Source organism: Ambystoma mexicanum, chromosome 9 (assembly GCF_040938575.1).
Source record: "Ambystoma mexicanum isolate Mex_15411 chromosome 9, UKY_AmexF1_1, whole genome shotgun sequence".
In the NCBI taxonomy this organism is placed as follows: Eukaryota; Metazoa; Chordata; class Amphibia; order Caudata; family Ambystomatidae; genus Ambystoma; species Ambystoma mexicanum.
In genome coordinates this window covers 1,343,354,066-1,343,378,642 of record NC_090931.1, presented here as the reverse complement: position 1 = coordinate 1,343,378,642, position 24,577 = coordinate 1,343,354,066, and the positions used below count along the sequence as shown (strand labels likewise).

Sequence of the window (24,577 nt, the reverse complement as noted above, 5' to 3'; positions counted from 1 at the left end):
TGCGACAGCCCCTCCAGAATTGACCTTTTTTTGGTGTCTAGTGACTTGATGGGGAAGATTACTAAAGCGCAGATATTTACCTGTACACTCTCCGATCATGCCCCGGTCACCTTGTCAATAGACTTCGATGTGCCTTCACCTACATGTAGTTCGTGGCGTTTCAAATCCGCTGCCCTTATTGACATTGTATTCAAAGCTGATATTCTGGCTGATATTGAGACCTTCTTTATATGTAATTCCCTGCAGGATTCCGCGGCTGGTGTTTGCTGGGACGCCTTTAAAGTGTATATCAGAGGAATGTCCATCTTGAGGGACTCGGGAGTACTAAAAACCATAAGAAACAACCTCAGTCGGTCGGAATCCAAACTGCAGAAATTGGAACATGACTGCTCTATAGCAGCTGATCCAACCAAACTTGCACTGATCAGTGAAGAACTTAAAACCTTTGAGGCGCATGCCATGAGGGAAGTTCGGTACTTTGGTCGCCCACAGGCTGCACGAAAGTATAGGGAGGGTGAAAGGCCAAGTAAGACACTGGCAAAACTAACTAGGGCGGAATGGGGTCAGGCCACGATCACGTCCATCAAAGATGCGCAAGGAGTCCCACAATGGTCGGACCAGCAGATACTAAAGATCTTTACAGAGTTTTATACTGATCTCTACGCTTTGCCCTCGGAACATAGTGAACAACACATGAGAGACCTCCTTGACCAGATCCCCACCACATATATCTCTTCCTCAACTAGGGACCAATTAGACTCCCCGATTCTGCTAGAAGAAATTGTCAGAGCCATATCGGATCTCCCGAAGGGTATGGCGCCAGGCCCCGACCACCTTACCCCTGAATTTTACCAGGAACACGTCGCCATTATTGCTCCTAAATTGGTAGAGATCTGGGATGAATCACTCCAGAATTCTGTCCTCCCTCCCTCCCTGCGTGAGGCTGTCATCACTGTTTTACTTAAACCCGATAAGCCCGGTGATGAATGCGGCTCATACAGGCCCCTCTCCCTTATGAATATTGGCACTAAAATCTTTGCCATGGTGATAGCAAACCGCTTCCTCCCATTTATGACACATTTAGTACAAGAGAACCAGGGGGGTGTTGTACCCGGCAGATCCACTTCACACAACATCCGGTGGCTTTTCAATGTGATGGCCAGAATTGACCAAGATTTGAGCACTATTGCAGTCACACTCGACGCCCAAAAGGCATTCGATATGGTCTCATGGAAGTACATGTGGCTGGTCCTGGAGACAATGGGGATTGGACTTAACATGATTGGGTACATCAAACTTCTGTACACCTCCCCAGTCGCACGGGTTCAGGTCAACTGCCTCACATCCACACTATTTACGCTCTTTCGAGGTACTCGACAGGGCTGTCCGTTCTCCCCGATTCTTTTTGCACTCGCTATAGAACTGATGGCTGACTACATCAGGGCACGTCATACCCACAGAAGGATACGATTAAAAGACACCCCCGAAATTATATCATTATACGCCGATGATGTACTATTATACGACAGGGACCCCGCTAACCATCTTGACCCTTCCGATTCTGCGAGATATTACACGTGTGGGCACCTTATCAGGTTTTACAATTAATTATTCCAAGTCCGAGATTTTTCCACTCACCAATGCTACCTAACAACCTCCCTCAAAGTATCCACTCCGCTGGTCCCCCAGGCGGTGTCAGATATTTGGTCTGTCTGGCCCGGGAAGCAGTACTTCACAAAATTGCATAAATCATGTACACAGTTCCTGTGGCATTCAGGTGCAGTTTGCAAGAAATGGCCGGACATGACACTTCCTTATGAGAAGGGGGGTTTACGGCTCCAGACCTCACACTATACTGGGTAGCCGCACAGGCTCAATATGCCACCCATTGGTACCAGAGTCCCCTCATTCGCCCTCACGTCAAGTTGTAAACCATGGCGGCGATGGCAGTTAATATTATGACCCTGATATTGCAGCGTGACTTTGTGTCCGGCCCCCCTTTTCACCATGTAGCAGCCACCCTGACTGCCTGGGGCCATCTCCTACACACAACTCCGGAGTCTTACCCATACTACAAATGGCTCCCCATCTGGGCGTTCCCTGGGTTGGAACCTACACATGATATTGCTTTAGCTAGACATTGGGGTGCCCTGGGCTACCAGGCTTTGACTGATCTCTTTCCCGATGGTAAGTTCATAGATCCACAAACGTGGAAGCCTGTTCACTCTGGCTCCGCACTTGAAATGCTGCAGTATAACAGGCTTTGCGCCGTCTTTCGCGCCAGATGGCCCACATTCCCCGATGAACCTCCGGATACCCCCGAGATTGCATATATAGCTAACTCGAGTGGCACTCGTGGTGTCGTCTCCTCTTTATATAACATGCTATTGCAAGGGACCTCTTCTCCACCCTCCAGGGCACATATCGAATGGACGGATGAGCTGGACCTCGACGTCTCCTATCATCTATGGAAAAAGATGTGCTTACACACTAGTAGAGTATCCCTTAATTCCCTGACACCGAGTCATGCAGTTTAAGTTACTGAATAGGCTGTACTACACTCCCTCCAGAATCTCTAAATTTGCACACACGGTCGTACATACCTGTGCTCGCTGTGGGCCTGAATTTGCTGACCATCTACACATGTTCTGGATGTGTCGCAGACTGGGAGAATTCTGGGACGCGATACTTAGGGCTCTCACTGATATCACTGGGATGGTGATCAATCCTAGCCCGCTTGGAGTTCTGTTTGGAGTGTGGGACTCAGACGATACTAGACAGATTTCCAAGTTCCTCAATATCAGCTGCATGGTAGCTAAGAAATGTGTACTCAAATGTTGGAAGAGCCCCTCCACACCGACCTTTCAGAAATGGCTCATCTTACTCACCTGGTCTCGGACTTGTGAAGAATACCACCTCACAATGCTCCCCGTTAACTCTCAACCCAGGAATATATGGTCTGCCTTTAACAGTTACCTTATTAACCTGGCCGACAATTCATCTGAGAATGAATCTTCCCTGATCCCATAGATATGATCTCGAATGCCATGTTGTTACACAATTGACCATTTCTCCCTCCGTTCTTTTGGTTTTGGATGTGTCATCCCCTTTGCTGATATTTGGTGTTTCATGAATGTACTGACCGCGTATCTTGCTCTGACATATCTGTATGCTGTTAACTTCTGGCAACAAAAATAAAACTTTTTAAAAAAAAATAAATAAAAAAGCGTGCAGTACTGGAGTATTTACTGCGGGCTGAGTCCTTTGGGAAACTGGGCACTCTATTTGTGGCATATGTATCTGGAGGAGCAGGGAGAAAGGCCTCCATAGTGACCATCAGCAGATGAATCTGCTCTGTCATTATCATGGCAAGTGAGATGGCGCATAAGCAACTGCTGGGGACCATTCAGGGTAGAACCACAAGGGGCATGGTGGCCTCATCTGCCAGTGCTAAAGGTGTATCTCTAGAGGAAATCTGTAGGGTAGTCACTTGGAGGACCCAAATACTTTAATCAGACACTACATGTTGAAGGTTGAAGACCCCCATGTCCACTTCTTTTGGAAGTGGGGTTCTGCAATCTGGGATTCTCTGAAAGAGTGTGAATTCTGAATCTCGGAATTAAATAAAGTTGGTGATGGGGTGCTGCATTCGAAATAGCTTGGGAAATTAAGTACTGGGACGAGGAAGGTAATAATATGATTACCTACAGGTAAAGTCCCTCCTCATGCCTCTTATGAAATGGAGATGGTTTGATGATCAGGGTTCAATGGAAACTAGAGGATTATGTGAAGATGGGAGTGTTATACTTCCCAAATAGGGGCGGAGCTAAAAGAAGCTTGGGATTAAGGTATCCTTGGGCAGTGGGGCCGTACCTGTCGAGACACCCAGAATAGTCAGTTCCCTCACCTGCCAATCCCCTTGCCAGCAAAACGAAAATCGTCTTGCTTCACCCCGTGTTCATTTATAAAGGCTATGGGTGGGGACCTCCATAAGATACCTCTCAACTCACATGCCAAGGAATAAATCCACTCACCTGCCAAGCGGTTAATCAGTCCATTCGATGTCATGTTTTCTCACCACCCTAAAAGGAAATCTTGTGTTTTCACCCGCCCCGTAGGGAACGAAAATGTTGAGCAGTATAGAGATCAAGAAGTAGGACAAATAGTACTAGGAGTAATGAAGATTACTGATAAGTAATGTGATCATTAAACCACAGGAAGACCAAATGATTGGCACATTCTTGTACAGGACTATTTGCAACCATTTACAGAAACGTACCTCGCCAGCCTGTAAATTAACTTTTTATGTAGACCTTTCGTTGCCTTAAACTGATTCTGAAATTGTCATCTTTTAGTAAAAGATATACTAATGAGCCTAATTCCCCAACTGTGGATCTTCATACTTCCACCTCATTTCCTCATCCCATTCACGTTATTTCTGTCTGTCATGTTGCAGCGCTCTCATGCCTCAGGTCCTTTTGTCTGCAGCGCACAGCGCTTTAGAAACATAGCTCTCAACTCACACGCTTTTGGCAGGTGTCACCCGCCTTGTAAACAGCTGACTCCCCCGCCAAGGCTCCTTCATGCCCATTCGTTTCAATGGGCCTCTCACCCGCCAAAAGTAAAATCGGGTGTTTTACCCGCCTTTGCGACATAAATGGTTGAGAGCTATGTAGAAATAAATCAAATAAATAAAACTACCGACACAGATATGCAGTGCCTGGGAAGGCAAGAACCACTAAAGCTAAAGGGTTTTGCTAATGGGCACGTTACGGGCGAGGAGAAGCACAAACAAATCCCAAATAAGCGTTCAACCCAAGCTTTTCCAGTTCCCTCTGGAAGAGCTATAATGTAGACAGCCCACACAGTCACAGCGCTGAACTGGACGTATTCCACCTAGTGTACGTGACCATGATTTCACGTGATCTAGTCAGCGTTGCTAAGGTCTTTTCCTCTAATGCGAGCTAGTCTCTACCCAGCCAGCACTCCCCCTTGCGACGACGGTGGCAGCAGCACCACGCGGAGCTCTCGCGAGAGCTTCGCGTGGACAGACGCCCCCTGGCGGAGACATGTGGGACTTGGCCTGAGTGACTGTTGTCGCCGCTGGAGTGACGGTAGAGGGTGGGAGTTGATCCCGGCGCCGTGGCCGCAGCACAGCGAGGCATTCTCGCATCAAAATACACACAACTATTATTTTCCTTGAAGGGAGGCTCGGGCAACCCTGGGACACTGTAATTTAGAGCACTGTTATCGACTGCAAGGGTGCCCTGCCGAAGGTCCCCCCACTTGTCACTGTCACTTCTCGCAGCAGAATGCGCCCTGTGCTCGGTCAGTCCGAGGGATCTACGCCGCCTTGGGCACGGGAGCCCTGAGGAGCCCAAGAGAGCACCTACGACATCGCAGCAGAGCGGCATCCCGCTGGGGGTGTCGGTGCAACAGGACCTGCTCTTATATGAAGGTAGGGCCACCTCCTGTAGTGCGCCTAATGGAGCACAGCCCGCGGGGGTACAGCGCCCAGCCGGTGCTCTGCGCTGCTCAGCCGCTTGCAGAATGCAATGACATCATCCTGGCTGCAGATTGAGATCCCTGTGCATGGTCTCGAGTGTGGTGTTTGGGAGAAGGGGTTTGTATTAGCTTTAAGAAGAGCAGAACCCCAGCCCCCAACACACAACCTAGCCCTCACCCCAGCACCCCGCAGTACATTATTTTCTACCACATCCACATTTAAATTGCATTTGTGCCCCATGCAAGTTATTGCAATTACTGTTGCGATTCAGATGCTGGAACGTTGCACCACACTTATTTGGAGACCGATCGCACGTTTCTTGTGTCTCTGTTCATTATTCGCCCCCTTCGCATCCATTGCACATTTCGCCTAACCCCCATTGGAGATTTGAAATGTCTTCACCGCCACTCTAGATGCAGTGTACGCACCCCATGCACCTCTCCTGTACACATTTGAATCACGCAATACCGACTCCCGAGGTTTGTTAGCAATCTCACTCACCTGTGTATTTTAAACTTTATTCATATGTGATGTAAGCAGTCTGACGCTTCTTTCGATGGATTTTAAACTCCCCTCCCCCATCATATCCTCTACCAATGCTTAATTACACCGTGCCTCTTCTATTTTTACAATTGTTTACCCTTCTTATTCAATCTTTAAACTTCCTTACTGAACTGTAGTTTTCCAAGACCGTAGACCATGATTGGAAGTCATATTGCATGTTGATATGCTTGGGGCAGTTTAAAAGGTTATCTTATCTGTGCCATAGAGGTTTGACACGTGAATGTTTTCACTTGGCAGTTTCAGAAAGTGCGGCCTGATGGAGGCGGTGTTTCTAATTTTTGGTTTGTCGAAATTGAGAAAATGTATTTTGAGCCCCATGAGTGAATGCTAGTTCCATTAAAGCAGTTGAATTCTGAAGGTGCATGGGAATGCGAGGATTTACTAGTAAACTCGGCCACTCTTTGAGAGCTTCATAGTAAGCAGCGCCTGCAAGTTACAGCATTGGATAGGATTGCCTGTATTTTTTTTTATTAGACCATTATTTGGCAAGAACAAGTACTTCACTTGAGTGTACAGACTTTGCACAGCAAGCCCTTCAGCAAGAATAGCTAATGTTGCCCAATTTTAAAGCCCATCTAGTGAAATATTGCACCCCGCTCCAAAGATGTTCCGTTTTCACCAAAGGCAGAGTTTGTTGACCATCCCAAGGCTGTTGACCATGTCATCCGCCGACACATGGGTTGTTCCCTTTCCTGTATGTGTTAATTCTCATGCGCTTCATTCTTAAAGTTGTAATGCTTTGCTGGCATTGTTTGGTCTTTATAACGTGCCCTTCATCTAAGTCGAATGTGCATAATTTAAACAATGAAATGTACCTCGATTAAACTTTTGAAAACCATTTTTTCTGTTTTTTTTTTTTTTACAAGGAAAACGGGAGCAAAATAAGAAGCCACTGTACATATCGTGTTATTTTGTACTTGTATGTTTATACCGCACTTGCGGCCGTTTACATAGCCACCAGGCGCTTTGGTGGATCTGAAAGAGGAGGATTTGTTTGATTGAGAGGAAAATGCAAGATAGCTTTGCTGCTGTGTTGATGCGTACAGTTCATGGATAGCTTAGCTGATGTGTTGATGCGTGGAGTTCAAAAGTACCCTGGTACAGTGCGCTAGTCTGTTTGTAGGTGGTCTGTGTCCAGCGAATTGAATAACGTAACACACCACCACGAACGCCCCCAACGTTTGCTGGTGTGAGAGGCTGCAACTCCTTTGCTAACGTTTGCAAGACTTGTGGTGCAACACCACGTGAAATCAAAGTGGCCTTATTTAACATCTGTCCTATGGTGGCAGTTTTATTTGGTGCGTTGTGCATTATCCTGCCCAGTACACTTTATGTTGCTTTTGAAATGGTCAATTCGGCATTACAACTAGAAATGAGCATGGCTAAATGTTAACATGCCAGTTTAGGAGAAGGCCTATGCTAGAGAGCAATTCCAAATTAAGGCCCTGCATAAACCGTATTGATTGACCATGTTCTAAAAATACTAAGAGTTGGGTGTTGCCTTTGAGAAACTGTGTATGTGAATTGACAGCTGTAATTCCTGTACTGTTTATTTCAGAGGGACTCGAGAGAAACCTACAAGCATCTGTGTGCTCGTTTTGCTTACACAAAGTGTTTCTTAATACGCTTGCTCATGCACTGTATGCCTTTTTGTATATAGGATTTGTTTTTCTTTCGTGTATTGCTTGGATCTTTTCATGTATGTAGCGGGTCTAGAAGTTGCACCCACGAGATTGTGAAAGGAATGGGTGAATAGCCTCGATGGGTGGAGGAGCCTAGCAGGGGATGGAGGGGCAGAATTAAGGTTGAGTGGAGACATTTGCGAGATGCTCTTTGAAGAGTATTGTCTTCAGGCCCTTCTTGAATTGTAGAATGGAGCGGGCAGTCTTATCTGCATTGGTAACTTGTTCCAGGGACCGAGGCTTTGATTTGTGGTAGGAGAGTTGCCTTAATAAAGCTATTAGATTTGTGTTTTGTTTTATCACAAACCCAACAAGACATGGAATGCAAGACGAGATGGATTTTATCGATGTTATTTGTCTTTGACTGCATTTCTGCTAGCACTTGGCCATCTGTATTGATCAAGAAACTGCATAAAGCAATCGATCATTGCTAGAAAGCAGTGCTTTGTTATCCAGGGAGGAGCATAGTAAACCCGAGGTGTGCCAGTCTTCTATAGCCTGTAGAGTGCATGAGTTCTGGAAAGGTAGCGTTTTTATTTCGTTCACGTGGCAGGCACTAGTTGAAATCGCAGTTACTTTTATGTCTCTCCTTCCATTATTACATGCCTGTTAGCAAGTGATTAAGCGGCAGCAACATGCATTGCTTGAAGCGCCTCTGTTCATCTATGGGTGGGCACTTTGTCTGTAGGCACAGCACCAATGTGTTTGATAACAGTTTTGAAGTATGCAAACTATGAGCTCCTTCCTTTGACCATGCACTGATTTTATGCATGGCATTTTTAGAACACCTCTAAATGATTCTCGCTGTGTTGTGAGGGGTGTGTCTTGACAACTTGCGGGCCTTAATCGCATTTTTTGTAGTTCTTACACGTTGGATGAACCTGCTGTTTTTATGAGAGAGTTTATTAATAGCCTTGTGGCACTACACATTCAAAAGTTGTGATTGGAAGTAGATAGACTAGACCAAAGCGCCCTGTTTGCCACGAAGTTAACGAACGATTCTTAGACCTACCTGCCAATGTATTATAAATCCAAAACATACAAATGGTCACTAAAAGGCACATCTTTTTAAATGCATCCCAAGAAACACATTGTTTGCCACTGGACCTACAACTTAATGATTCTTAATTTAAGAAGAAATTCAAACATGCAACTTTCTTCAGGAACATACCTCATTGTCTCTGCCGTGGCTCTTCCCCAGGAGTTTGCGTAGTTAAATCGGACATTGTAAAATAAATAAAAAGCATGCTGATCCACAGGCTTCGGGCTTAACTTTTATACAATCTGTGCTGATGCTTGTTATGACCTTGAATCACGGGACTTCTTGTCTGACCAGTACCCACGTTATTTATTTTGTGGTTAAGTTTTAACAGACTCAGAAGATATTTAATGTAAAGTGGTCTAGTATAGAGTGCCTCTGCCATTTTGGCCCTGCAAGAAAAGATGGGGTGTGCAGGTGTTAGTTTTATAGAGGGGAAACATAGGAGTATATTCAGAGCGGCGAAGGTTAGTCTAGACAGTAATGCGCTCAAATATAACATTTGTAGAGATTATTCATATATTGCATATAATGAGAGGGTTCGAAATTGAGGGGAGCTTGGAGCTATGTCACTCCTGCTTGTAGCCCAGGTGAGCCTGGTTAGCATGACGCCAAAATCTACCAGGAGCTACGTTTGGCTCCCCAGGGCCAACTGATGCACAAACAAACCTATGTGAATTTAAAGGCATGGCCTAGTAAAAAATTTTATTGTCCCTACGGGTCGGCTATGTTTTTTTAAGCTTAAGTGGCTCGATTTTAGAAAACTTTCCTATGGACCTTTCCCGAGTTTTCGTCCATTAAACGCACGCGAAAACAGGCACCAGGGAGCCGCCATTTTGTGATGATCATATCACTTGCCGCATCGCCCTGGCTGACCTGCTTCTGCGGCACTAAATCAATTCCCCCACCCCTGAGCCTGACATTATCCAAACATTCATATTCCCCGCCTCTCTCCGTGACGTTAATGTGCTGCGTAGGCAAACGCGCCCAGTCGTCTTCTACGCGACTCCACACAGAACCCGGAAACCAACACAGACCATCTCACAACACATCGTGCCACAATTCGGAATATGAAACTGTACTTTAAAATCAAACAGCAACACGGTACATTTGGTAAAGTACATTTATTTGACATTAAATGTTTAGAGAATATTCAGCAATTGCCATATGAACTCCGAAAGCCATTTATTTTCTTTTATCTGTATCCGCAATGGTACACAGGGTGTTGCTTTTCGTTAAAAGAAGCACTTTGGAAGCACGGTGAACCGCAAGGCTGTTCCATCAACTAGGCACTAGTCCATCGTAAAGGTTGATATGTTGCTTCTAGCCACTAGTACAGTGTAAGGGCATGTGGGCCCTTGGCGATCGTCCCATGAAATTGTCAGTGTGCTCCAGTTGTTCACACGAAACTGCAGGTGTCTACTGTAAAAGCCATCTGCTGGTGTCTCAAACCGATGGCAGTGGCTGTTATGAAAACAAAAAAAATATAATTGGTCTCGCCAGCCGATCTTCATTAATATTACTCATTTTATTTATTACAGCCGATCAGAAACTATTTGCTTGCAAGGATAGTTCAATGGAGTATGTTTGGCTCTAAAATCAATGCGAAAAGTAACAAAATAAATCGAGGCCAACACACAATGATAAACGACAGTCTACATGCGTGAGGAATGATATGATATGATATATGATATGGATTTGTAACGCGCCTATACTCCAGTGTCTCAAGGCGCGACGAGGCAGGTGGGGAACAAGGGCAGACAGACAACGATCCTACTAGGCCAGGTGTCTTTCTGATCGCGCATGGGGAAGGGGTTTGTGGGGGTAAAAGTGCTGTACATGGTTAGTTGAATACAAGATAAATAATAGGGCCAGCTGGTGGCAAGTGCAAGGTAAATGCCGGGAGAAGGGGCTGAAGGATACAGAGACAGTCCCGTAGTGCTGGTAGGCAGTGCAGGGAAAAGTGGCTGGGCCAAGGACCGAGATCGGTGAGACCAGTGGACCTGCATGCCCATGTGCCCACTACGAACACGTTTTCCTTGCTTTTCCTAGCTCTTCATTCATTCATTTATTCATGCATCCATTCATTAAATCTTCATTCCGGTATAAAAGCGTGTAAAGATTTACTTACATTATATTTGAAATTTCCATTGTGTCTCTTCGTAATGCAGTCTGTAAAACGGACCGTTCTCTTGACAACGATTTTTCGTATACTGAACTAAAATGAAACTCGGTCTAGTTTCTGAATTTTCTGCCTTATCGTCTTACGTTATTACGCACCCCCTTCAAATGTAGTTCTTTCGGCATGGTCCCTGTCTCAAGGTCAAAAAACAATACTCTTATACTTCCAGTGCCCACAAGTCGGGCCTCATCTGGGCGCGAGCTGAAAATCAAAGCCGCTGTCCTTCGCATTCTTTATTTGCAACATCACGTAGTATAGGCATCTGTGAGAACTTGAAGTTTAGAATCCCTCTATGTAGTGCGCCTCAATGTGCAAATGCTAACTGGCTTCTCTCCCAAATGCCACGGCCCGCTTGGCGCGTTCTAAGTGCCCCAATTTTGTCCCCGTTGTCTGTGAACTTTGCTGCCCAAATTGAGACATTTAATTTTTGGCGGAAGGTCAGGGAAAGTCTAAAGTACCACAGGAGTTGAGTTAAAAGTGAGATTTATTGTTTGTTTGTTTTTTATTATTTGCAATACGCAAGCCTCCCCTCCGTTAACAGTGCTCAACAGTGCGCAGCATTTACATTTACATGACATGAGACATGAGAAAAATATATACATACACATATATGAGGTGAATATAGAGAATTCAAAGATGACACCCAGCTTGTTCGCCACCCATGATGGTGAAGCTAGGGGTTAGGGTTACAGGTACACTGTACAATAACATTTATTTACAAAAAGACAATCGTATTGCAATTATTTAAACCGGGATTTGTACTTCACAACCAGCTGTGCTTCGGGTGGGCATGGCACAGTCGCAATGTTCGGTGGCAATGGATCACTGCTCTGCACAGAAACGTCCAAAATTCCATATCTGTGCTTCTCTAACACAGCAACAATAAGGCCTTTCACAAAGTCGAACTGCATTTCATCATAGACTGGCTTGATCACCCATTGCTTACTTCGTTTTGAAAACACCTTAGTGTAGCGAGGCATCCTTACTTTACCCCTAGTCCTAGATTGTTCACGTCCAACATTGCTGTTATGGGCCAAGACCGCTAGTAGAGTGCGATGTTTCATGCCCCGAAAGCTAAAAATGCAAGCGCTTTGGCCTGTACTTTAGGCACATATTGTGGAACACCTCCAAATCTCCTGTGTGACAGAATTCTGTCAGTCCTCTCAAATCTCTTGATAGAGTTTTGTCGAAAACAATCTTCTCAATGGCTTTGTGTGTCGGTGAAGATGGAATCAACCACTTCTTCTTCCGTGCCTTCTCTGGGGACAAAGGGCCATGTTCACATTGGTGGAAATGTTGATTTTGCTGTCCAGCGGTGAACGTTGGTACAGTGGTGCATCAGTGACCACCATTTTTCAAGTAGTATTTCCACTGACCCTTCACAAGTTTTTGAGCTCCACCAAAGATGGTTGGTGATAGAATGGGACCACTGCAAAATCCTTTCAAAACCTTTTTTTTTTTTTCCTGCAGCCGAGATTTTCTTACTGATTGATTTAGCAAGATTCCATACGTCAAATTGATGTTTAATATGTGGGAACTGCTCTCTCATTGTCTTGGCAATTGAAACGTGTCTGTCTGTGGCTATGAGGTCGATGTGCATTCCCCTTGATTGTAGATAATCCACTGATTTTATAAATCCTAGTTTCTCCATGGCCACTGAGGATGTACATTGTGTACCTGCACGACCACCGAACTCACAATTTTCTTACTATCCATGTCCTGAAAGTGGTAGGTGCAGTACTTGGCAGAAAATCCAGGGCTGTCGCACTGTCCATCGCCACTGTCTAAAAGAATCAAGGAAAATCTAAATATTATCACATTTAATCGACTTATTTCTCCGATTTATTTACATCTGCATCATCTAAACTGGATGTTGTGATTTAAGTGGAAGCTTCGTCGTCTCCCTGAAACACAGCACTTGCGTTAATAGGGAAGAAAGTATAGCAAATGGAATCACGTTATATGATCACGCATGATGGAGCTGTCAGTATCCATACCTCGTGCTGCTGAAGAATATCTATGGATGTTGCAAATGTAGTGCGCACTTCCGAAAGCTGTTGCGCAGATTCCTATACACATGGTCCCGCTTCCACTTCCCCTGGAATTACTTGAATGTCAGGCTCTGCATCAAGTGCAGGGGTTGACGCTCCATCAACTGCCTGAAACATAGTACTTGCATTAGTGAGGATTACAATAGTGAAAACATAACACACACCTGGGGTCGACAGCACAGGTACATATCAACGGCTAACCACGAATGAAACATTGTGTAGAACAATCAAACAACAAGAATTCCAGCTCTGATGATGACGCTCGATGGAGCTGTCAGTATCCATACCTCCTGCTGGTGAAGAACATCTAGAAATGTTGTAGATGTGGCGGACGCTTCAGCATCTCCCTGAAAGACAGTACTTGCATTAGTATGGATAACACTAATTATAACTGAGAACAAACACCAGTGGACGATAACTAAGGTGTATATCAATTGGAAAGCACTAACCAAACATTCGGTAAAATAATTACACGATAGAATAAAACTATTACTTGACATGCATAAAACAAGTCTGTAGCGGATTAGCCTAGTAAGATTACCTGATAGGCGCTAGAAGTGGTTGATAACTGCAACCACGTCAAGGATGTAGAATGTTCTTGTTTCAGATTCAAGGGATAGTCAAGAAGTTGTAAAGGTAAATTAATGATTGATAATGAAATGCCAATATTAAAAATAGCCATGCAAGGCGACAGAATACTTGAAAAATGCTCAATACAGCACAGTTCCCTGTTCCCATATATATACATTGCGTTTGTGGGTTATGAAATCGAAAAAGAATATATTGATAAATGTCATTATTCAAAAAACTATACACTCATATCAATATCGAAATTATTATTACAAGGGATAGAACACCTACAATATCAATTTATCCATTCGGCTATCTACACACTACCGCAAGGCCTAAAGTTAAATCCGGACACTTGACTCACCGGTGGCGGAATGTGGACGAATAGAGTGGGAATAGCGTTTTCGAGCAATTTCCGTGTCGTTCGCCGTTTATTCTTCTTTGTTACCCAAGATGTTGTGTACATGTCCAAGGAAAAGTGCCGGCTGCAGATGCGGTATTGATCACCCCTCTTGTCCTGTAAGACTTGTTGGACTCTACTTTCCAGCTCATCCAGTGGATATCCGCAATGTCTGACCCATTCTCTTATTCAATCAACAGTTTTCGGGAATACATGCATTGTAGTGCCTTCAGATTTCGCATGGGTCTTCGAAGGGCAACCGCTAATCGAACAGGCAGGCATTGTTGATAAATCTGAAAAGTAAATATCGACATTATTATACGATCTTCTAGATTAAAGATTTGATACAAAAGTAAATGAATCATACAATGATGAATGCAAGGTTTGTTTTGGTCGCAGGAACTATACCAGTTCATTATGTGCGGCTTAGTATTTGCATAATTTGCAGAAATGTATAAATGATATGACTAAAATCTGAACATGTGACTCGTCCCTTGGATGTTCTGTCTTGCACGAGAAGGAAACATTACATTATAGACTGGACCCCCGAAGGATGCAATTCGATGACAATAGACACAGATGAAAATAAATAGATCTATTGATGGCATAGCAATGGAAACTCAAGTCAATAGCAACGAGACCAACGAACATAGCACTATTGTGTACTATACTCGCAAATAGATAGAAATTTAAAAATCTGCGAAATATGACTTGGATACATGGCCTTACCTTGACCAACAAACAGTTGGATTCAGCAAGCAGAGCAGTATGTTGCAGGAGAATAGGTGGGTGGCCACAGGTAGCACACTGATGGGTTTGCTCTAAGCGGTCACAGAAGTTCACGGATAGCACGACGACGAGCAGATTAGCGTAGATCTCAGTGGTTGCCAGGTAGCACGTTCAGGAGTTGACTTGCAAAGCACAAAGATGTTCTCATGAGACATATCAAGTGGTTTATAAAGTATTAGAAACAGGGGTGTGTTTGTGAATGAATGACGTATGTATGTCGTGGTCTTAGGGGGGCGGCCTGCTTGAAGAGGAGGTCTGGCTGGAGACACAGGGTCTGAGGAGGCCATGTGACCGATGGCCCCTTGGCGTGGGATACCTTTTGAAGTGTACATGCAGTTTGGCACCTTGGCCTTTCGCGCCCGTGACAGCCCCCCATGCCAGCGCTCATCCCCGGGTGCGAACTGCCTTTGATAGAGGGGGTGGGATGGATGGGCCTGGGGCGTGCAGATAAGGCACAGGAAGACTGCTGAATGGAGACACACTTATGTGGATTGCAGGGGGGTGGCCTGCTTCAAGGGGAGGCCTGGCTGGAGACATGGGGTCTGAGGAGGCCATGTGAGCGATGGCCCCTGGGCGTGGGATACCTTTTGAAGTGTACATGCAGTTTGGCACCTTGGCCTTTCGCGCCCGTGACAGCCCCCCATGCCAGCGCTCATCCCCGGGTGCGAACTGCCTTTGATAGAGGGGGTGGGATGGATGGGCCTGGGGCGTGCAGATAAGGCACAGGAAGACTGCTGAATGGAGACACACTTATGTGGATTGCAGGGGGGTGGCCTGCTTCAAGGGGAGGCCTGGCTGGAGACATGGGGTCTGAGGAGGCCATGTGAGCGATGGCCCCTGGGTGTGGGATACCTTTTGAAGTGTACATGCTGTTTGGCACCTTGGCCTTTCGCACCCCTGACAGCCCCCCATGCCAGTGCTCATCCACTGGCGCGAACCGCCTTTGATAGTATATCGTTGCTTATCAATAACAAATGCCACATACCGGAGATTCTTGTGAGCACAGACCCACACTTCAACCGGTGTATTATAGTGGTCAAGGCCCTAAGGCCTGTATACTCCAATGGTAATTGTTAGTATAGATATATGTGTGACTTTTATAGAGACATAACCTACTGAAAGGCTTTGAACAAGTGTTATTTAGTGCATGCATTATCGAGAATATGTTATGTTAGCTTAGGTAGATAGTGACCACCCTGCTTCAAAGCAACCAGACCTTCACCCATTCGGAGCACAGATGTCTGATGTCCATCCTTGAATGGAGACACACTTGATTCATTTAAAAAATCGAAACAACCGTTGTTAAAATATATGTTGTGTTTTATTTTGTATCTTATTTTCATGACACAAAAATACAAGACTTTAAAGATTATACAGGTCAGGTTGCAGCACAGCGAGAGAAAATCCACTGTCAATCGGGAATGTTTCTCTAATGGCACAAACGGCACAGGCGGGTATCACTCTTCGAACGCGGTGTCCAAGCCTCCCGTGGAGCCACCATGTAAAGGAACGATAGGCCACCAGCCTGTACCACCTGTGAAAAGGAATGAAACAAACTGTTTTTAAATGACCAAGATAAGTTTAATAAACGTTTGTTGTCAATGACAATTCTTGTAACTAATGGCATTCTGCAGGGACAAATGCTATCTAGACAATGCACACTATTGAACCACTTACATGCGTTACAATGATATGTAGATGTAATTTTGGATATAGTAGAAGAACATGAAATGGGAGTGGCATGACAAGCAGAGTATACCTACTCGTTACTCGGATTACGAGGACGAACAGTTGCGCGAAGTTCGTGAATAAGCACCATCATTATTGTCAACACGGCCCGTGTGAGGCAGGCTGCCCTGAAGTCTGGCAGCTCGGTGATTCATTGCGGTCGTGGCTCGCCTTCCGAAATGCAGGCCAGGCATCCCGAGTTTTCTTGGCAGCAGCAGTTCTCCTCCTCGGTTGGCATTAGCTCGCACCGATTGCATGTGCACCAGGTGGAGACGCCGTCCATGCGACTAGGCCCAGGCTCTTCATCTGTTGATTCGTCCTGCCAACTGCCGTCCGAATCCCCATCGTTTTCGCGTGCTTCCCTTTCCAGTAGTTCCTCCTCGGTATACTCGGGCTCGTACATGTAGGGCATTATTGTAGCCATTGTGTGGTAAACAAAGTAAAATAATTTACTGAGATGGTGCAGGTGTTCACACGGGCTACAAGCGGCGAAGGTAGCTGACCAGAGCACAGAAACGAGTCACAAAATACTCTACGTAACACAGAGAGAGGAATGGAATCGAAAATCTGCTGCTGTGTGTTGTGAAACGGTCTGCTTATACTTATTGAGGAAAGAGGCGTCCTGCCATTTCCATTGCGACACGTCATTAGCTGAAGCGCAGCGAATGTTGACACAAGACGTGCTTTGGCATTGGGAAATGGGCGGTACGAGTCTGCTGATGACAGGCTCAGGGGCGGGGGAATTGATTTAGTGCCGCAGAAGCAGGTCAGCCAGGGCGATGTGGCAAGTGATAGGATTATCACAAAATGGCGGCTCCATGGTGCCTGTTTTCACGTGCTTTTAATGGACGACAACTCTGGTAAGGTCCATAGGAAAGTTTTCTAAAATCGAGCCACTTGGGCTTAAAAAAAACATGGCCGACCCGTAGGGACAATAAACATTTTTACTAGACCATGCCTTTAAGCCCCTTGACGTTCAGTGTGCTAAATTTGAGTGTGCCATGCCCGTCATTTGGTTTGTCATGTCCTTTGATCAGTGGTGTGTCCTATGGATTCGCTCGTCGCGTCGCCCGTCGCGGGAAGTCGCCGCAGTGGAAGTAATCTGGTAAATTGTTGGGACTTGAGTGTCGTGTAGGCAGAAGAGGCCTCCGTCCCCAAATGCCGCACAGAGAGAACCCAAGGTCTCTCTCTGTGCAACCGTTGAGGCCACAGACGGAGATGTTCAAATCCGGGACTGCGAACCTCTGGGACCCCAAGCTGCTGCAAGAAAACACGGGTTAAGTACCAAGCAACTAACAGTAACCACAGTGCCAGAAACAATGCAAAAGGTGCTACCAAGGGGGGGTCAAGGAGGAGGTAATGAACCTAAGAGAGAGATCCGGGACCCACGTGGACAGTTGTACTCCAGAGGGAGGGGTAGTCCACTTTCCACCTGATGATGGTAGCGTGGTAGTCGGCTATGGAGCCATGAAACAGGAAGTCCAAAAGGAACCAGATGCAAGATGGAGAATCCGGGAGGCAATCCAAATAACAGTCCGCGATCAAAAGCCAAAACGCGTCCAAGGTAACAAAGCCAGAGGGTTGATCCAAGAGGAGTCCGTAGAACAAGCAGGGTCGATTCCAAGAGTAGCCAGTTGTCCAAAGAGATACGTGACGCCAAACAGGATGCAAAGCACATCTGTGAAGCTGCGAGTACCCGGGCTTCCTGTGTTTAAATACTCGCGCTTCTGGTCACGTGGTGCGCTACTGGATCACGTGAGCGGACAAGTGCATCACGTGACCTTACAGTCCCGCGACGCGGAAGCCAGATGTTAGTCCTTTGCAATCCCAGGCGCCAAGGTAGCTGCCAGTGCAGAAATGGCCGTAGTCTGGCAGGAGCTCTGTTACGGACAATGAGCGCCCGTGCACGCGAGCTGCCAGTGAGTCCACGTGAGTCCCGGAGTGGGAAGGGATGGGGATGGGGAGGGGGTGGGGGAGTGCTATAGGGACAGCAAGGTTCCGGGCCAGTACAGGTTTAGTTTAGTTTTAGTTTAGTTTATTATTTGTAGGGCGCACCAGGCCCTGGAGCATCAGGGTGCACAAGACAAGAGTATGCTCAGCTTTGTTACAGGTACAATTACATAAACATAATACATTCTGCCATAAATAAAATATATACAGGTACATGTGCATGGTCATAATGCAGTATACAATAAGCAAGAATGAGCAGGGCTGGAGCAAGGTCGAGACAGGAGGTGATCAAGGTACAGGAATATTCACAATGTGGAGGTGATATACAGTGGAATAGGTACAGTAATATACAATGGAGTAAAATACAGAAAGTGGTATCAGAACTGGGGCATGCAGGTGGAAAGCTAGTAGGGACAGTCAGGTCAAGCAGGTCGGATTAGTTAGATGTCATTAGCTCTCAGCCACTTGGTCAAATTCTGCCTAAATTTCGCAAAGGGCTGGGGTTCTCTTATGTCATGTGGTAGGGAGTTCCAAAGCTGTGCTGCTTTGACTGCGAAGCTATGTCCTCCAATAGTGGCACGTTTAAAGCGAGGGACATAGAGGCAATTTGCATTGACCATTCTTGTTGGTCTAAGTGCAGTTCTTAAGTGTAGCCTGTCCATGAGGTAGGGTGGTGCCATGTTATTGAGGCACTTGTGAGTAAGGGAGGCAATTTTAAGTTGGATTTTGTCCTGAGTGGATAGCCATTTATATTCTCTTCTTATAGAGGAGATATGCTCTTTCGTGTTGATCTTAAGCGCGGCTCTCAAGGCATTATTCTGTAGGACCTGGATTTTTTGGGTAGTCTGTTTGTTAGCCCCAATGTAAAGACCATTACAGTAGTCCAGTTTGGACAGAATAAGGGCTCTGGCAAGCGTGATGCAGCTGTCTGTAGAGAGGAATTGCTTGCTGGCTCTAATGAGTTTGCAAGTATATGCTGTGGAAGAGGCTAGGGAGTTGACTTGTTTGCCAAAGTTTAAGGTGGCGTCAAGGTAGAAGCCTAGGGTCTTGACTTCCTTTGCTACTTTGATATTGTTCCCATCGATATTGAAGCTGGCATAGTCAGTGTTGAGTTTAGTTATGTATGTCGGGGTACCTAGGATTATGAGCTCAGTTTTGTCGTCGTTCAGGCATAAGCCGTGTGTGGCCATCCATGCCTGAACGATGCTGTAAATGTTATTCACTAAAGCCAGATCCACGACGTAATCTCCTGAAAGGTATGCGTGTGACAGTTATCGTGACAGACCCTCCCCCCCCCCCCAAAGGCTTACGACCCCGTGGGCAGGAAGGGTGATCCCGGTGAAAACGAGCCACCAACCGAGGAGCGTGATCATCAAAAGCAGGGACCCAAGACCGCTGCTCTGGACCATAACCAACCCAATCCACCAGGTACTGCAAGCGCCCCCTGCAGACCAGGGAGTCCAGAACGGCCGAGACCTCATAAACATCCGGGGACGCCAAGGACACTGGGGCAGCAGGGGTGTGCAAACGGGAAGGGGCCGGACACGGCTTGAGTAGGGAGACGTGGAACACGGGATGGATCCTCCAAGACCCTGGGAGAACAAGACGGTAAGTGACAGGATTGATCATCCGGGACACTACATAAGGACCAACAAAACGGGGCAAGAGCTTCCTGCAACCCACCAACTTCAAATAACATGTAGAAAGCCAAACACGAGAACCCACTGAACCCCGGGGCCAACAAGCGCTTCTTGTCTGCTTGGGTTTTCATGGACGACTGGGCCACACAGAGATGTACTGAGGTCTAGCCGTGGATAAGAGGACAGGTCCCTAAGGCAGACACTAGCGGCCGGATTGGCAGAGGCCGCGAGGTCAGGTATTGGCAATGTACGGGGGTGCTGGCCATAGAGGACATAGAAGGGGGAGAACCCAGTGGAAGCATGGACTGCATTGTTGTAGGCAAATTCAGCGTGCCGGAGGGCACACAACCAGGTGTACTGTTGTTGCAGGATCAAACAGTGTAGGTACTGCTCCATAGTTTGATTCGTACTTTCGGTCTGACCATCAGTCTCCGGGTGGTAGGCTGAAGAGAACCGGACGTCAATTCCCATCAACTTGGTCAGGGCATGCCAGAAGCGAGACGTAAATTGAGATCTCCTGTCGGGAGATCAGGACAGAAGGCAACCCAAACGAACAAAAAACGGAATCAAAGAACAAGGTGGTCAAGGCAGAAGTGGAGGGAATACCCTTAAAGGGGTTTAAACGTGCCATTTTTGAGAAGGATTCTACAACAACCCAAATGATGTCATAACCCTGCAACCGAGGCAGTTCCGTAACAAAGTCCATGGTCCATGTATGCCAGGGTCTCGGGGGCACGGGCAAAGTGAGAAGCAGACCCAAAGGGCGTCCCCTACGGGTTTTACATTGTGTACATATAGTGCAGGTGTTGACTTAACAGTCCACGTCTCTCTTCATGCCTGGCCACCAACACTTCAGGAGAGATAACGTACGGCGTTGACCAGGGTGACCGTTCACAGGGGCATCGTGAGACCATTCAAGGGCCGTGTTACGTGTGTCAGCAGTGGGTAGGAACAAGCGGTTCAACACAAACGGGAGTCCATCATGGAACACCGGATCCCACTCCGACAGCTGGTCGGGATGCATTGACACCCACTTGCGTACAGCGTCCAATAATGGTATTGAGGGAGTGCAGAGGCAGATTACCTTGATGTTTAACAGTGTCAGGAAACTCCGGCAGAGAAACCCCCCCACCCCTCCCCGGGAGAGCGTGACAGTGCATCGGCCTTCCCCTCTGCAGTCCCAGAACAATGCCGTATTTGAAAATCAAATGCCGCAAAGAAAAGATGCCACCTCACCTGCCTGCTGTTGAGGCATTTCAGTGATGCCAAATCCTGCAGATTCTGGTGATCCGAGAACACCGTGACCCGATGTTTGGCGCCCAAGAGGTGGTGTCGCCACACGCGGAACGCATCCATGACTGCTAATAGTTCCTTCTCGGTCACGGTATAGTGGGACTCGGGGGTAGTGAACTTACGAGAATGAAACTCAACCGGGTGCAAGCGGCCCATGGACTGACATGTTTGGGACAAGACGGCACCAAGAGCAAAGGAGGAGGCGTCTGTCTCTACAATAAAAGGGAGGTCTGGGTCCGGATGCTGGAGAACGGGGGCTGTGGTGAATGCGGTTATTAGTGCTTCGAAGGCCTTTGATGTGCATCCGACCAAAGAAAGGGGACATGAGGACTGGTTAAAGCAGTGAGGGGAGACCCAATGGAAGAGAAGCCAGAGATGAACCTCCTGTAGAAGTTCGCGAAACCCAAAAAGGACTGAAGGGCTTTCAGATTTACAGGAACAGGCCAGTCCAGAACCGCTCTCACCTTTTGAGTGGTTCATGGACAACCCGTCGGGAGTGATACAGAACCCAAGGAAGTCGACGTTATTGACGTGGAACTGGCATTTCTCCGGTTTGGCGTACAGAGAGTGCTTTTGTAACCGTGACAGAACTTCACGGACATGGCACACGTGTTCGTCTAAAGTCTGAGAAAATATTAGGATGTCGTTGAGGTAAACCACGACGTATACATCCAGAATATCACTCAGGACGTCGTTCATGAACCTCTGGAAAGTCGCCGGGGCATTACACAGCCCAAAGGGCATGACCGCGTACTCGTATAAGTCGTACCGGGTGCAAAAAGCGTTCTTCCATTCATCCCCGGAACGGACGCGGACCAGATTGTAGGCCCCACGGAGGTCCAGTTTGGTGAAGATGGTTGCATGGGCAAGCCGGTCAAGCAAGGGCGTGATGAGGGGAATGGGGTACCGGTCCTTTCTCGTGACGGCATTCAGACGCCTGTAGTCGACACAAGGGCGCAAGTCGCCTTCTTTTTTGGGCATAAAAAATATAGGACTAGCTGCAGGTGAGGTGGGTGGACGTATGTGCCCCAGGCTCAAAGCCTTTTGGATGTACTCCTTCAGAGCCAGTTCCTCCGATGGTGAGAGGGAATAGATTCGTCCCGAGGGTATCGTGGCATCGGGGAGTAGGTTAATGGGACAATCGTAGGGGCGATGTGGTGGAAGGGCCTCGGAGGAACCACGATCAAACTGTAACGCTCACCTGATTCCCGTAGAGGCGCCGGTCTTGACGGGGCGTATACCGTATCTTCAAAGGTGATGTGTAACACACGGCTGGCTCTTTGGGCTGGACCTCTGTGCACTGTATGTCTGGCTCGAAGGGTAAGATGTCTGCAGATAGAAAATGTGGGATTAATGAACTGGGTTATTGAATGTCTCTCTATTCTTCCCTTTCTCTTCTCCTGTAGAACCCCAAAGGTTAACGCTCTCACCTTAGGTAAGTGAACGCCATGCTCTCCATCTGCCTCGAGGCAGGGTGCAGTAACCAGTTTCTTCACTGGATAAGGGCAGCAGGCCTCTTAACTTCAGAGGACTGCTGTCCGTTGTTTACTGCACGAACGGTAAGTTTCGAGTAATTCTAATGTCTTTAAAGTCTTTAGTAATGATGTCTCTTGTTTTGCAGGGTTCCGGCGATGGCGGATGGCGGGCTGAAGTGAGTTGAAGATGGAGCCCGTGTGATGAATAGAAGCCCCTGGAAGCACGTAAGTAAGCGCTTGTTGCCTGCTTCACGATGCGCTCTAACTGTCTTTTTATTTTGCAGGTACAAGTTCGGGGCGGCTGCAGGGTGCCGGAATACCCACTGGGTTAGATGTGGAAAGGAGTAATGGCACGTGAGTATTAAAGTTCCCCAATGTCTTTAAACGCACCTTGTTTTGTCTTTCAGATGCGGGATGCAGCGCCGAAGGCCTCCGGAGCGTGCGAAGAATTGGTAAGCTTTTGTCTTTCAGATGCCGGAATGCAGTGTGAAGACTTCCGGAGCGCACAAAGAGTAGGTAAGCCTTTGTCTTTCAGATGCCGGAATGCAGCGCGAGGCCTTGGTGACAGCCGATGGACCAGGTAAGTGAAGAGCTCTCACTGAAGACCGTAATGCTAACCTGTTCTTTCTTGTCTTTATAGGTGTTGCTGAAGACTGGATTCAGAATGGTAAGCCTTTTTCCTTAGGCCCAGGATCAGATGCAGAAGACACGATGAGCGTTCTGCTGCTGAGGATGCAGAATAACGCAAAGCAAGATTCATCCATCGGGTGTCGTTTAAATAGCCTCCTGTAGTGCTTAGGGGCCTCCTTCCACAGCCACGCCTAGGTAAGAAAAGAGTTCCTGCTTTCCAGAAGAGTTCCAGTGGTCTGAATCTAGGGAGTGGCTCCTGCCCCACTCAACAGGAAAAGTAGTTCCAAACAGAAGAGGATCAGAGACTCAACTGGCAGGCAAGTAAGCAGCATGGTCTGCTGCAGGTAAGTCCACCCAAGCATTATGAGCCCGGCGCTTCCAGCGCTGGGACTGGGCATATTTATGAGCCTGGTGCCACTGGCACCAGGACTGGGTCCAAAAGGTCCCAATTGGGACTGGTTGGCACTCGGAACCTGGGTTATGGATCTGGTTCCAAGGGAGTTGGGAAAACCCTGACCTTTTGGAAGCAGAGATCATGACACAAACACAGCCGCAAAATCCTGGTATACTAGGGGGATGTTCACAGCCACTAACCCAACTATGTGTTCTGATAGTGATTCCTGTGAGTCATTCACCGTTAACTGGGCTATAGCCTGAGCGGGATTGTCGCTGGTGATATCTGTGGGTAGACAGAAATGCTGGAAAATGTCCGACTCGAAGTGAACCAAACCCAACTTGCAGTCGATGAGGGGGTTGTGCTCCTGAAGCCAAGGGATTCCCAGTATGAGCCCAAACTGTGGCATGGTAATGAGATCAAAGCTTATGGTCTCCCTGTGTTTGGATTGAATCGTCAATAACAAAGGGGCTGTTTGTTGTTTCACCGGACCGGATATCAAGGAAGAGCCATCTACAACGTGTACTGGTTCGGGCCTGGTCTTGGTCAAGAGAGGCAGATTCAGTGAACGGGCCAGGGATATGTCGATATAGTTGCCGGTCGCCCCTGAGTCAATTATAAGGGTAACTGGATGCGTGATTGATGTTGTGGGCTGTAGAGTGGCTTGTACATGGATGGGCCGGA

General features: G+C 47.0%; 1 protein-coding gene across 2 annotated transcripts in view; it reads left to right on the top strand.

Annotated features, from left to right (window-relative positions):
* Nucleotides 1–4,982: 4,982 nt before the first annotated feature.
* PTPN4 (protein tyrosine phosphatase non-receptor type 4) overlaps nucleotides 4,983–24,577 on the top strand; it is a 2,055,941-nt gene continuing 2,036,346 nt past the window's right edge. For both annotated transcript variants that reach the window (XM_069616750.1, XM_069616749.1), the window contains exon 1: nucleotides 4,983–5,458. The gene's annotated coding sequence lies outside the window, so the exon portion shown is untranslated. The remainder of the gene's footprint in view (nucleotides 5,459–24,577) is intronic.